Consider the following 10,541-nt stretch of genomic DNA (forward strand, 5'->3'; position numbering starts at 1 on the left):
CTCTCTATTGCTCTATTGCTCTATTGCTCTCTATTGCTCTCTCTATTGCTCTATTGCTCTCTATTGCTCTCTCTATTGCTCTATTGCTCTCTATTGCTCTCTCTATTGCTCTATTGCTCTATTGCTCTCTATTGCTCTCTCTATTGCTCTATTGCTCTCTATTACTCTCTCTATTGCTCTTGCTCTCTCTCTATTGCTCTTGCTCTCTCTCTATTGCTCTCGCTCTCTCTCTATTGCTCTCGCTCTCTCTATTGCGCTCGCTCTCTCTCTATTGCTCTCGCTCTCTCTATTGCTCTCGCTCTCTCTCTATTGCTCTCGCTCTCTCTATTGCTCTCTCTCTCTCTCTATTGCTCTCTCTATTGCTCTCTCTATTGCTCTCTCTATTGCTCTCTCTATTGCTCTCTCTCTCTGTCTCTCTCTCTCTGTCTCTCTCTCTCTCTCTCTCCCCCCTCTCTCTCTCTCTCTCTCTCTCCCTCTCTCTCTCTTTTCCTCTCTTTTCCTCTGTTCTCTCCCAGTCAGACACAGATCTGCCAGCTTCACTACGAGCTTCGATGCCCACAATAGACAGATTAAAGACAGTCTGAAAAGGCCATTTGTGAACCATAAGAGTTTGTGTGTACTTCTCAGCAGTGGTACTACTCTATGGCTGTGTGTGTGATTCTCAAATCTGTGTTTTCATCAGTGGCACCTCTTGCTGTGTTGCTTGGCAGGAAAAATGCTGCAATTTGTTCTCCTCTGCCCCCGCAGACTCCCCACTGCAGTCACACACACACACACACACACACACACACACACACACACACACACACACACACACACACACACACACACACACACACACACACACACACACACACACACACACACACACACACACACACACACACACACACACACACACACACACACACACACACACACACACACAGGGGTGTATACGTGAAGTATCTGTCTCAGTCACTTGCGTGTGTGTGTGTGCGCACGTGCGCGTGTGTGTTTGTGCGTGCCTGTGTACATGCATGTACAGTATGCGCGTGTGTGGCTTTAAATCTACTGATCACCACAAGAGGCTATAGGGTTATACCACAGATAGATGTGAAGCATCCGCTTGGCGCTTCCTCTCACTACCAAATATGGTAGTGAGAGGAAGCCCAATGGCCAGCAGTGGGAGAAGATGGAACGAGATGGATTTTGGCTGACATTTTGCACATTTTCTAATCGATGAAACATTTGATCTCAATACAGTTTTCTGTTTCCAAAACTAGAATATGTTATGAACAGAGTAGACAAAGTTTTGTAGACTTTACCCTTTGCAAAAGTTTTTTACATTGCGTTGTTTAGAAGGAGTGCAAAGGCGATTTGAGTTATTGTCACACGCACTTCACAGAGGAGGCGTTCTCTAACAGAGAAATATGCAGATGTCTGCTAGAATGCGCCAATAGGATTTCGCTAGCTCATGCTTGACTCTGCCCAGCTCCTTGCTTGTTCTGCCCACTATGACTTATTTGTTCCCATTGCAAATGACAGGCTGTGGTCTATCTTGGTTTAGTTATACAAATCTTTGGTTATACTCAGCTCCCTACATCCAATAAGAGGCTGGATCGTTAGTCACATGACTTAGTAAAACCTCATTCCATCTAGATGTTCTAAAAGGCCTGAGATAGATGACCAGCTCATAGAGATGTCCATAGTGTCAGAATAAAACACTGTTCTGCTTACGTTCAGCAACCACCCATCAATCCCTTTTTCTCTCTCACTCTCTCCGTCTCTCTCTTTCCCGGAGGTCAGAGTTCATAAAGACAGAGAGGGGGGGGGTTAAATAGGCCTACAGGTGACTGGACATGACCTGCTTTCTACACCACTGTTATAGTAGGGGAAACATTGTTATAGTAGGGGAAACACTGTTATAGTAGGGGAAACACTGTTATAGTAGGGGAAACACTGTTATAGTAGGGGAAACACTGTTATAGTAGGGGAACACTGTTATAGTAGGGGAAACACTGTTATAGTAGGGGAACACTGTTATAGTAGGGGAAACACTGTCATAGTAGGGGAAACTGGTAGGGTAGGGGAAATACTGTTATAGTAGGGGAACACTGTTATAGTAGGGGAAATACTGTTATAGTAGGGGAACACTGTTATAGTAGGGGAAACACTGTTATAGTAGGGGAACACTGTTATAGTAGGGAAACACTGTTATAGTAGGGGAACACTGTTATAGTAGGGGAACATTGTTATAGTAGGGGAACACTGTTATAGTAGGGGAAACACTGTCATAGTAGGGGAACACTGTTATAGTAGGGGAAACACTGTTATAGTAGGGGAACACTGTTATAGTAGGGGAACACTGTTATAGTAGAGGAACACTGTTATAGTAGGGGAAACACTGTTATAGTAGGGGAAACACTGTTATAGTAGGGGAACACTGTTATAGTAGGGGAACACTGTTATAGTAGGGGGAAACACTGTTATAGTAGGGGAAACACTGTTATAGTAGGGGAAACACTGTCATAGTAGGGGAAACTGGTATAGTAGGGGAAACACTGTTATAGTAGGGGAAACACTGTTATAGTAGGGGAAACACTGTTATAGTAGGGGAAACACTGTTATAGTAGGGGAACACTGTTATAGTAGGGGAAACACTGTCATAGTAGGGGAACACTGTTATAGTAGGGGAAACACTGTTATAGTTGGGGAACACTGTTGTAGTAGGGGAAACACTGTCATAGTAGGGGAAACTGGTAGGGTAGGGGAAATACTGTTATAGTAGGGGAACACTGTTATAGTAGGGGAAATACTGTTATAGTAGGGGAACACTGTTATAGTAGGGGAAACACTGTTATTGTAGGGGAACACTGTTATAGTAGGGAAACACTGTTATAGTAGGGGAACACTGTTATAGTAGGGGAACACTGTTATAGTAGGGGAAACACTGTCATAGTAGGGGAACACTGTTATAGTAGGGGAAACACTGTTATAGTAGGGGAACACTGTTATAGTAGGGGAACACTGTTATAGTAGGGGAAACACTGTTATAGTAGGGGAAACACTGTTATAGTAGGGAAACACTGTTATAGTAGGGGAACACTGTTATAGTAGGGGAAACACTGTTATAGTAGGGGAACACTGTTATAGTAGGGGAAACACTGTCATAGTAGGGGAAACTGGTATAGTAGGGGAAACACTGTTATAGTAGGGGAAACTGGTGGAGTAGGGGAAACACTGTTATAGTAGGGGAACACTGTTATCCTGTTAGGGCTAGGGGGCAGTATTGACACGGCTGGATAAAAAACATACCCGATTTAATCTGGTTACCACTCCTACCCAGTAACTAGAATATGCATATACTCATTACATATGGATAGAAAACACCCTAAATTTTCTAAAACTGTTTGAATGGTGTCCGTGAGTATAACAGAACTCAAATGGCAGGTCAAAACCTGAGAGATTCCTTTACAGGAAGTGGCCTGTCTGACCATTTCTTGAACTTGTTTTCCATCTCTATCATTTACTAAGGATCTCTGCTCTAACGTGACACTTCCCACGTCTTCCATAGCCTCTCAGAGCCCGGGAAAAAACAGAATGTCGTCATTCCAGCCCCAGGCTGAAACACATTATCGCCTTTCTCAAGTGGCCGATCAAGGGACACTGGCTTATGCGCGTGACCCCGACCGCCCCCGCCTTTGGGATTTTTTCCTCTGTTTGCCGAAAAGGAGATTCCCTGTCGGAATATTATCGCTTTTCTACGTCAAAAATGTCGTAAAAATTGATTTTAAACAGCGGTTGACATGCTTCGAAGTACGGTAATGGAATATTTAGATTTTTATTGTCACGAATTGCGCCATGCGCGCGACACTTCTTTACTATTTCGGATAGTGTCTGGACGCATACGAACAAAACGCCGCTATTCGGATATAACGATGGATTATTTTGGACCAAACCAACATTTGTTATTGAAGTAGCAGTCCTGGGTGTGTATTCTGACGAAGACAACAAAAGGTAATCAAACTTTTATAATAGTAAATATGATTATGGTGAGTGCTAAACTTGCCGGGTGTCTAAATAGCGAGCCCGTGATGCCTGGGCTATGTACTTAGAATATTGCAAAATGTGCTTTCACCAAAAAGCTATTTTAAAATCGGACATATCGAGTGCATAGAGGAGGTCTGTATCTATAATTCTTAAAATAATTGTTATGCTTTTTGTGAACGTTTATCGTGAGTAATTTAGTAAAATGTTAGCGAATTCCCCGGAAGTTTGCGGGGGTATGCTAGTTCTGAACGTCACATGCTAATGTAAAAAGCTGGTTTTTGATATAAATATGAACTTGATTGAACAAAACATGCATGTATTGTATAACATAATGTCCTAGGGTTGTCATCTGATGAAGATCATCAAAGGTGAGTGCTGCATTTAGCTGTCTTCTGGGTTTTGGTGACATTATATGCTGGCTTGAAAAATGGGTGTCTGATTATTTCTGGCTTGGTACTCTGCTGACATAATCTAATGTTTTGCTTTCGTTGTAAAGCCTTTTTGAAATCGGACAGTGTGGTTAGATTAACGAGAGTCTTTTCTTTAAATGGCTGTAAAATAGTCATATGTTTGAGAAATTGAAGTAATAGGATTTTTAAGGTTTTGAAAATCGCGCCACAGGATAGCAGTGGCTGTTACGTAGGTGGGACGAATTCGTCCCGCCTAGCCTAGAGAGGTTATAGTAGGGGAAACACTGTCATAGTAGGGGAACACTGTTATAGTAGGGGAAACACTGTTATAGTAGGGGAACACTGTTATAGTAGTGGAACACTGTTATAGTAGGGGAAACACTGTCATAGTAGGGGAACACTGTTATAGTAGGGGAAACACTGTTATAGTAGGGGAACACTGTTATAGTAGGGGAACACTGTTATAGTAGGGGAACACTGTTATAGTAGGGGAAACACTGTTATAGTAGGGGAAACACTGTTATAGTAGGGGAACACTGTTATAGTAGGGGAACACTGTTATAGTAGGGGAAACACTGTTATAGTAGGGGAAACACTGTTATAGTAGGGGAAATACTGTTATAGTAGGGGAACACTGTTATAGTAGGGGAAATTGGTATAGTAGGGGAAATACTGTTATAGTAGGGGAAATACTGTTATAGTAAGGGAAACACTGTTATAGTAGGGGAAACATTGTTATAGTAGGGGAAATACTGTTATAGTAGGGGAACACTGTTATAGTAGGGGAAATTGGTATAGTAGGGGAAATACTGTTATAGTAGGGGAAATACTGTTATAGTAGGGAAACACTGTTATAGTAGGGGAAACACTGTTATAGTAGGGGAAACACTGTTATAGTAGAGGAAACACTGTTATAGTAGGGGAAACACTGTTATAGTAGGTTGAAACACTGTTATAGTAGGGAAACACTGTTATCCTCTCTGGGCTAGGCGGGACGAATTCGTCCCACCTACGTAACAGCCAGTTGAATCCTGTGGCGCGATTTTCAAAACCTTTGAAATGCTATTACTTCAATTTCTCAAACATATGACTATTTTACAGCTATTTAAAGACAAGACTCTCGTTAATCTAACCACACTGTCCGATTTCAACGAAAGCAAAACATTAGATTATATCAGCAGAGTACCAAGCCAGAAATAATCAGACACCCATTTTTCAAGCTAGCATATAATGTCACAAAAACCCAGAAGACAGCTAAATGCAGCACTAACCTTTGATGATCTTCATCAGATGACAACCCTAAGACATTATGTTATACAATACATGCATGTTTTGTTCAATCAAGTTCATATTTATATCAAAAACCAGCTTTTTACATTAGCATGTGACGTTCAGAACTAGCATACCCCCCGCAAACTTCCGGCGAATTCACTAACAATTTACTAAATTACTCACGATAAACGTTCACAAAAAGCATAACAATTATTTTAAGAATTATAGATACAGAACTCCTCTATGCACTCGATATGTCCGATTTTAAAATAGCTTTTTGGTGAAAGCACATTTTGCAATATTCTAAGTACATAGCCCAGGCATCACGGGCTAGCTATTTAGACACCCGGCAAGTTTAGCACTCACCAATATCAGGTTTACTATTATAAAAGTTTGATTACCTTTTGTTGTCTTCGTCAGAATGCACTCCCAGGACTGCTACTTCAATAACAAATGTTGGTTTGGTCCAAAATAATCCATCGTTATATCCGAAAAGCGGTGTTTTGTTCGTGCGTCCCAGACACTATCTGAAATGGTAAATCAGGGTCGCGCATGGCGCAATTCGTGACAAAAAAAATCTAAATATTCCATTACCGTACTTCGAAGCATGTCAACCGCTGTTTAAAATCCATTTTTATGCCATTTTTCTCGTAAAAAAGCGATAATATTCCGACCGGGAATGTCCATTTAGCTAAACAGAGGAAAGTAAACAAAGCTTTCGGTCGACGCGGGCACGAGCCTGAGTCTCACAGTACTGTAACCAGCCACTACCCAAACGCGCTACTTTTTTTCAGCCAGAGCCTGCAAAGCCACGATTCAGCTTTTTACCGCCTTCTGAGACCCTATGGCAGCCGTAGGAAGTGTCACGGGACAGCTAAGATCCTCACTCTTCAATAAACAGAGACAAGAAGAACGACACCTTGTCAGACAGGCCACTTCCTGCATGAAACCTTCTCAGTTTTTTGCCTGCCAAATGAGTTCTGTTATACTCACAGACACCATTCAAACAGTTTTAGAAACTTTAGGGTGTTTTCTATCCATATGTAATAAGTATATGCATATTCTAGTTACTGGGTAGGAGTGGTAACCAGATTAAATCGGGTACGTTTTTTATCCGGCGGTGTAAATACTGCCCCCTAGCCCTAACAGGTTAACCTCTCCAGCGTCCCGTCCCGTCAGCGGGATCAAAATCCAGGGAAAACTCCTAGCGACATTAGCATAACGAAATTTAATATATTTTTTTTTTCAAATATAGGACTGTCTCATATCGTTTTATAGATACACCTCTCCTGCATCGACCCACGTCGTCCGATTTCAAAAAGGTTTTACAGGAAAAGCAAATCATTAGATTATGTTAGAGTCCATCGTAAAAGCAGCAACATAGCCATTTTCCGACCAACCACATGCATCACAAATAACCAAAAAACAGCTAAATGCAGCACTAACCTTTTACAAACTTCATCAGATGACACACCTAGGACATCATGTTACACAATGCATGCATTCTTTTGTTCAATAAAGTTCATATTTATATATGAAAACAGCATTTTACATCGGCGTCTGACGTTGACTAACTATTTTCCCGTCAAATGCAATCCGGGGAAACAGAGCTACAATTTACTGAATTACTATTCAAAAACATGTTTAAAATGTAATATTGTCATTCTAAGATTTATAGATGAATATCTCTTGAAAGCACCTGTCATACCAGATTTAAAAATAACTTTACTGGGTAATCACACTTAGCGATAAAAGGGGATGCGAACTCAGAAAATGAGCTAGTAAATACAGCTCGGCGCCATCTTGGAACAATCGCATATCACATCTAATGTTGTATAATATTGTCAATAATCCCTTACCTTTAGTTGTCTTCATCAGAAAGCACTTCCAGGAATCCCAGGTCCACAACAGATGTATTTTCGGTCGAAAAAGTCCATCCTTTATGTTCCATTAGCTTGCTGTTGTTAGCGCGTCCGAATGGTGTATCCAACTACTCTGCCGAGCGCGCCACAGCCGTTTCGAAATAAAACATTTTTTTCCCATTTAGGTTCGTTCAAACATGTCAAACGTTGTATAACATAAATCTTCAGGGCCTGTTTCAACAAGAGAGCCAATAAGATTCGAGGGGGATGATTTCATTGTGTTTCAAAACGTTTCCAAATGTGGGGGTAGACAGGGCCGCCGGCGTCATAATGGTGATGGCCCTCCCCCTGTGACCAATTTCCACGCGTCTCATTCACTGAGTTTCGACAGTAGAAGGCTCAAAACACTTTGTAAAGACTGGCGACATCTTGTGTCTGTTTGGGGGTTTTTGTTCAGTGAAATATTTATATTTATAGGTATGAGCCTTTATTCTGCATGCCATCTGCCCAAGTTTTTTCCCCCAGTTATGTGGAGTAATTCAAGGAATTTATTTTTAAATAGGAAATGTTTATTAGGAAGTGCTCAAATAACGATAGCTCACGGTGTGAATAATAGGCAACGACGTGAAGTTGAGTCCACAATTCAGAATTCCACTTCCTGTTTCAATCGGTCTCGGGGTTTTGACTGCCATATGAGTTCCGTTATACTCACAGACACCATTCAAACAGTTTTAGAAACTTTAGGGTGTTTTCTATCCACAGGTATTAATTATATGCATATCCTAGCCTCTGAGTTTGATTAGTAGGCCGTTGAAAATGGGCACGAATTTTTTCCAAAATGCGCTGTGGCGCCCCCTATCCTAGGGTAACGTCAAGAGGTTTTAAAGTAGGGGAAACACTGTTATAGTAGGGGAACACTGTTATAGTAGGGGAAACACTGTTATAGTAGGGGAAACACTGTTATAGTAGGGGAAACACTGTTATAGAAGGGGAAACACTGTTAAGGTAGGGGAAACTGGTGGAGTAGGGGAAACTGGTTTGGTAAGGGAAACACTGTTATAGTAAGAGAACACTGTTATAGTAGGGGAAACACTATTATAGAAGGGGAAACACTGTTAAGGTAGGGGAAACTGATGTAGTAGGGGCAACTGGTGTAGTAAGGGAAACAGTGTTATAGTAGTGTGTGTTTGTGTCAGTAAATGAAGGCCTCCTCTCTTTTAGTTTTCTGTTGTTTCTGGGTTCTGTTTCAGGGTTCTGGGGTGTTGTTTCGGGTTCTGGGGTGTTGTTTTGGGGTTCTGGAGTGTTGTTTTGGGGTTCTGGGGTGTTGTTTCTGGGTTCTGGGGTGTTGTTTTGGGGTTCTGGAGTGTTGTTTCTGGGTTCTGGGGTGTTGTTTCTGGGTTCTGGGGTGTTATCTATTGTTGTTGTGTTTCAGTGTGTCTCTATTGTATTGCAGCAGAAGCTGCTTTTTCTTTGTAATTATGATGAGTCGGTAGTGAACCTATTCACACACTGACCATCTGTCAGTAGTAAGCCTATTCACACACACTGACCTTCTGTCAGTAGTAAACCTATTCACACACACTGACCATCTGTCAGTAGTAAACCTATTCACACACACAGTAGTAAACCTATTTACACAGTGACCATCTGCCAGTAGTAAACCTATTCACACACACTGACCATCTGACAGTAGTAAACCTATTCACACACTGACCATCTGTCAGTAGTAAACCTATTTACACAGTGACCATCTGCCAGTAGTAAACCTATTCACACACACTGACCATCTGACAGTAGTAAACCTATTCACACACTGACCATCTGTCAGTAGTAAACCTATTTACACAGTGACCATCTGTCAGTAGTAAACCTATTCACACACACTGGCCATCTGTCAGTAGTAAACCTATTCACACACACTGATATTCTGTCAGTAGTAAACCTATTCACACACTGACCATCTGTCAGTAGTAAACTTTTTCACACACACTGGCCATCTGTCAGTAGTGAATCTATTCAAACACACTGACCATCTGTCAGTAGTGAACCTATTCACACACACTGACCTTCTGTCAGTAGTAAACCTATTTACACAGTGACCATCTGTCAGTAGTAAAGCTATTCACACACACTGACCATCTGTCAGTAGTAAACCTATTCAAACACACTGACCATCTGTCAGTAGTAAACTTTTTCACACACACTGGCCATCTGTTAGGAGTAAACCTATTCACACACTGACCATCTGACAGTAGTAAACCTATTCACACACTGACCATCTGTCAGTAGTAAACCTTTCACACACTGACCATCTGTCAGTAGTAAACCTATTCACACACACTGACCATTTGCCAGTAGTAAACCTATTCACACACTGACCATCTGCCAGTAGTGAACCTATTCACACACTGACCATCTGCCAGTAGTGAACCTATTCACACACTGACCATCTGCCAGTAGTGGACAGTTGAGTGAAGGCATTCATTAGACTGACCGTTTGGATCGCTAAAGGTGGATATGTAGCGAAACAGAGGAAAATAGTTTGAAAGACTGGAGCAGTTTTACACTCTCGGTCTATGGATGCTTTCTGTCTGTAGTTTTTCTATCTCTCTGTTTATCCATTGTGATTTGTCTCTGTCTCTCCCCCTCTCTCTCTTTCTCTCTCTCTGTCTCTTTCTCTCTCTTTCTCTCTCTTACGCTCTCTCTGTCTGTCTCTCTCTCTATCTCTGTCTCTCTCACTCTCTCTCTGTGGTGTCAGTTTCCCCACCCACGTCTTGCCCAGGTTGCCCAGGGTTTGTATTCATCCAGTGCCAGGGGTCTAGGGTTCCAGCGTGGGTGATGCCCGCTGGCACAGACTGGTGGATACAGCCTCGGAGTTCACTGCCAGAGAGCGAGGAGGGACAGGGAGAGGGAGAGGAGAAGGGGGAGGCAAGAGAGATGTTCACTTCCAGAGTGAGATAGGGAA

The sequence above is a fragment of the Salmo salar genome, chromosome ssa11, assembly GCF_905237065.1.
Source record: "Salmo salar chromosome ssa11, Ssal_v3.1, whole genome shotgun sequence".
Taxonomy (NCBI): domain Eukaryota; kingdom Metazoa; phylum Chordata; class Actinopteri; order Salmoniformes; family Salmonidae; genus Salmo; species Salmo salar.